The sequence below is a fragment of the Nannospalax galili genome, unplaced genomic scaffold (genome assembly GCF_000622305.1).
Source record: "Nannospalax galili isolate Female #2095 unplaced genomic scaffold, S.galili_v1.0 scaffold1553, whole genome shotgun sequence".
Lineage (NCBI taxonomy): Eukaryota > Metazoa > Chordata > Mammalia > Rodentia > Spalacidae > Nannospalax > Nannospalax galili.
In genome coordinates this window covers 702,433-707,934 of record NW_008333035.1, presented here as the reverse complement: position 1 = coordinate 707,934, position 5,502 = coordinate 702,433, and positions in this window count along the sequence as shown.

Sequence of the window (5,502 nt, the reverse complement as noted above, 5' to 3'; positions counted from 1 at the left end):
CTCCTCCTCCTCCTCCTTGCCATCCTCCTCCTCCTTTTCCTCCTCCTCAAATCAAGACATGTTCTTTGGCTCTCCCTGTCAGGTGGTTTTCAACTTCAGAGTATATAAGATCCCATGTTCAACAGGTGTGAAGATTCTAAAGAGGTTCTAAGTAGCAAGTAGAATAAGGTTCCATGTTGGGTAATTGGGTTTGTCCCCTGATGGGCTGGAGGTTTGGTCCCCAGTTTAACACTACTGAGAAGTGGGCCTAGTGGGATGCAATGAGGTCATGGTGGCACAACCCCTGGAAGAGACTAATGCCTATCTTGTGGGAGTGGGCTAGGTCTTACAGAAGTCAATTCATTCTTATGAGATTTATTATCCCCTCTCTAACCACTTATTTTGTTACTTTCATCCTTGTCGTGTAACCATGCAATCCCTCCTCCATATTTCATTCTCATTCTTGCTCTCTCTTGAATTCTAACAACTCACCACACTCTCAGAAGGACTCAATGCTGATACCATGCTTCTTGACTCTAAGGGCTGTGAGTTACAAAAATTTATTGTCTTGGGGCTGGTGAGATAGCTCAGCCAGTAAAGGTGTTTGCTAACAAGCATGATGATTGGAGTTTGATCCTTGGATCTCTCATGGTGGAAGGATTGATCATGCAAGTTGTCCTCCGACCTCCATACATGTGCCATAGCATGCTTGCCTCCACATACACATGCACACATACATAGAAAATAAATAAATAAATGTAAAACATTAAAAATTATTTTCTTTATAAAATCCTCATCCTTCATCCTCAGGTATTTTTCTATATAGTCAAAATATATATAGACAACCAGTCATCTTTATATTTTTTTAACTATATCACACAAATATTCACCTAGGAGATCTGGGGACCATATTATGGGAAAAACTGTGTCATGGGCCTTATTTTCATTTCACAGATGAATAACTTCCCTAATATTTAGAACCTGTCAGGTAAACTTATATATTATTTTTCATATTTTGTGAATAATCTTGAAGTTAGAAGAATAGGGAAACTACTAAGAGAATAAGATAAGATATATATTTAACATGACAGTGAAACTCAGTTTTCCTTTCATTCAAATAACACACCATCTGGAGACAGGTGATCTTTAGAGTGTGAAAACTGAACAACCATCACAAAGTGTCTTCATGCCTCAGGCAGTCTGCTGAATTCGGGAGAACACGTGGGATGACTGAGTTCAAATCTCCATTCTGTTACTAATGCTGGCTATGACCTTGACCCTGATCCTTTTCTTTTCTCACTCTGTTTACAATGCATTAATGTTTCTTAAATTCTCTTACCAAATATCACATAGGAAAGTTGTTAGGTCATCAAGGAATTCTGGTGAAAACTGGAAGAAGCCTGCTGATGGCTAATTTCTTTGTGAAGGATTATGACTTGCTTTGAAAATTCAAGGTTATGTTTTGGGCGGGGGCTTCTCTATCATATATGTATGCTAGTTTTAGTCCAAAGTAACGTTTAAAATTAAATACCACTGAGTAAAGTGGAAAATCCCATAGCTTTATTTTCTGCTGCCCCAGACCTCGAAGGTCTTTGTGTTTGAGTTTGAAATAGACTAGATGTTACTAAACATTGCTTTCAGGCCTCTAACTTATAATTTAAGAAAACTAAGTAAATTTGTCATTTGGTGCACTGACCTCTACCTCCAAATCAGATTTCTTTGATGTCTGGGACTGAGAAAGTGTTCTAAAGGAAACATACTCACTCAAAAGGTAACTGCCATTTTGATGTAAACGATCTAGTGCTAAATTTGTTGACCTGAATCATAAAAAGATTTTGTGATTCTCTAAATTCTCTTTGAGCTCTGTATGAATTCATTGGCCTCAAATTGAACTTGTACTTGCAAATAGTTATGAGTGTGGGCTTCCTGAAGGAAATTCAACTTGACATGAACGCCTATACTGGGATTTAGTTTAACAGGTTTGTTGAGGGCTGAGCTACCCTCATTAAGCGTATTGATCTTTTTATGTTTCACATTGCCTCTCTCTGAACTCTGGCTACTAATAATCCTTTCAAATTGGCCATTCCTTGACCCCTTGGCCTTAGAAAAGATGACTTAACAAAAATTCTAAGCTATTTAAATTCTGTTATCTTTCATAATAAGACCTCTCTATTGCTCCAATGTAGAGCCTGTGAACTTAAAATGAACTGTATTTAATTTGGTGAGCAACCGAAGAGATACAAACTACTACAGAGAAACATGTACTGACTTTATAAACCCAGTTGTTTTTTAGACTTTTTCTAAAGTGCAGCAGTAACTAGCTAGCATCTTAGCTTGGATCTTCCAGAATGTATCTCACAAACTAAATTCAATGAAAAGCTAATGTATAAGAGAAGAGTGCTAAATTGTTAATTTGCACAAAAATAGATGATTGACAAAGCCAGGCGTGTATGCTTTTTGATTAGCACATCTATACTTTACCAAAGAAAAGTACACAAAAGAAATTTGTTAGTAGTGTGGTAATAAGCAACACAGTTTGTTCATTTATCTTAATGAGTTTTAGGGCAATAAACTGAATAAACCCCGACAGCATGATGGGTTCATCTCTGCTGTGGGCAGGGAGTGAGCTAGCTTTGTGTGCTCATGTGTTCTTCACCCCAGTGATGCTGGGCATGAACTCGGCACATAGGCTGCCTGGGTCAGAGACTCACTTTACAACTTACTGCACTGTGGCTTTTGATACCTTTCTTATTCACTGACCTCACCTTCTTCTCCTGTAAAATGCAGCTCTACTCTGTTCTATTCTTTTTATAGACTCTAACTTGTGGTAGAAAATCCAATCTTCTTTATTTCCTGGTTTTTGGAGTGCATCTCAGTGTCACCGCCCCCACCCGCAGCCACTCAAACTTCAAATTGAAAATTCACTGCCCTACCTCTTCTCAGAAAGGACAGTTGACTGAAGGAAAATTCTTATCCTATAAAAGAACTCAATGACCAACTTTATGAACTGTTTAACTTCTGAGAGAAAAGTGAAGCCTTATGTCCCATTTCTCTCTAGATGGCCTCCAAATGTGACCATTACCGACAGTCAAGGTTTCATACAGAAAGGCTGTTGGAAGATGAAAATGCCAATTTCAACTCAGGGACTGTTTTCAAGACGTCATTAATCTCTCCATGTTTTTCATAGGTGTGACATGAAGCCACTCTAGAGTTTTATTAGATCTTGTTCTTTCTAAGAGGAAGAAAGTTTAAGAAGGAAAAAAGAATCTGTTCTATCACATTATCTTAGCAAACTAATGAAATTGGTAAGACGATGGTTCTCTGACAAGCAAACAAACAAATCCCTCCCAACATTCAGGAGTCAAAGAAGAGCTCTCCTGCCAGGAATTAAAAGAGCCATAACTGAAAGTCCATAGGAGTGCATCACTTAATTAAGTTCTCCTAGGCCCAGACAGAACACATTAAAATTTGGAGAAAGAAATATAAAATTAAACGTCCTACTTGTTTTATTTAGTACATTCAACTTTGTACATACACACAAAGTTGGTACTAGGAGACTCTGGAGATGCACTCATGAGCAGCAGTGAACTTGTCCTCATGGAGAGTGCAGGCTAGTGGAGACCTGGGTATTGTTCAAATGGTCACACAAGCTAAAGTAAAATTTCCAGTGGGTCTGTGCTTTGAGGGGCACCCAGTAGTCTAGAGAAGAAGGCTAAGGAAGGCCATCTCTGAGAAAATAAGAAATGCACGTGAGTGGCAGTGAACAAGTCAGGAGCAGGAAGGGAAAGCTAACAGTTCTTCATAGTCATGTGGTTGGTGGCTGGCTTTTCCACGGGTGCCTGAACACTGTTAAGAGGATCTAAACACAGTTTCTCATGTTTGCATAATGATCACTTTACTGGCCAAGCCATCTCTCCGGCCCTTTGCCTCCAGTTTTGATGGGATATTTCGAAGTACGTTCAAATATTGTTTCGTTTTACAGGTAAATATCTACAGTTTAAAAACAAAAATGTTTAAGGGCTGGAGAGATGGCTCAGTGGTTAAGAGCACTGGCTGTTCTTCCAAAGGATGTGGATTCAGTTCTCAGCACCCACATGATGGCTAACAACCATCCATAACTCCAGTTCTAGGAGATCCCATGCCATATTCTGGCCTGCATAGGCATTGGTACACAAGGGTGCACGTACATTCATGCAGGTAAAGCTCATACACATAAAATAAAAATAAGTTAAAAACTTAAAAATGAGTAAGCTTGGAAACATAACTTCTATTCCATTATTACATGTAATTTCTTAACATTTTCTAAAATAGATTTGGACCCAAATTTCTCTAGTTGCCTCAAAAATATCCCTTTTTTGCAACTAATTTGCTCATATCAAGTTTCAGACGTAGCCTATTGCATTTGGTTTCTATGCAGGTTTATTTTCTTTTTTACTGTAGGAGTTTCTCCTTACCTGCCTCCCTTTTGCCATTGACTTCTTAGAGAACCATTCATTTGTTGGAGCTGGCTAATTGCTTCTTCATGGAGGAACTTAACATGTTCCTCTGTTGCAGCCAGGATCCCTTTGACCTCCTTCCCCCCGGGGCAGGGGATAAGTAGGCATGAAGTCAAGGACACAGACTCCCGGACGGACACTCATTAGGCAATGTGCAAGTGAGTTCATTTATTGTGAACACAGGCGTCTCCTTTATACCCCTTTCCCTCCTCCCATTGGTCCCTTATGTCCCATTGGCATCCTTCTATTGGAGCTGTGGATGTGTTGTTGGTTTCTAGCTTTCTGGTCAGTGTCTTCCTGCTTGTCAACAGGAAGCGGTGTGCCTGCGCTGTTGGTCTCATGCCTAGCCTCCTACAATCCACCCTTTTTGTTTTAAATTGTTGGCAGTCTTGGGGGAGGCAGTGGCTAACTGTCCTCTCAGGTGTTTCTAAGGTGCTCAGCATACAAGGAGGCGGTTTGGCGGGGAAGGACGGGGAATCATTCCTCACATCTGAATCAACATCTTCTGGCACTGGGTGCTGGTGGATGGTGACTGAATAGAAAGGGCAACCATTTTCTGGTCTTGGCAGTGGTCATTAAAAGATTTAAGGATCTCCTCAGTAGAGCCGCTTTAATGGAACTGAGGATGCCCAACAAAATAGGGACAAAAGGGGCGGGTGGTGTTTTGCTTTCTTGAATCTCCTACTTCCTTGCCAGGAAGAGGACCCGCACCCACATGTCAGGATCCCACATGTTTTCAGGGGAGATCCACAGACAAAGGACCAAAGCCTCGGTCCAAAAGTCCTCTAGGTGACTGCGTTTAATCCTAATCCCACGGGATGTAAGCAGGGATTTGAGGGCTGAAATTTGGGGCTCGTTGCAGTGGGACGCCCATGTCGGTGGGAGGGGGGTGGGAAAAGGGGGCACAGACCAGCCTTACCGAGAAGGGGAAGGGGTTTTCACAGTTTCTAGCAACAGGGAGCCTGCCCGCAAATTTAAGAGACCTGCCACTGTTCTAGGGGCGTTTAACTGGTGGTTGCTTCACTGG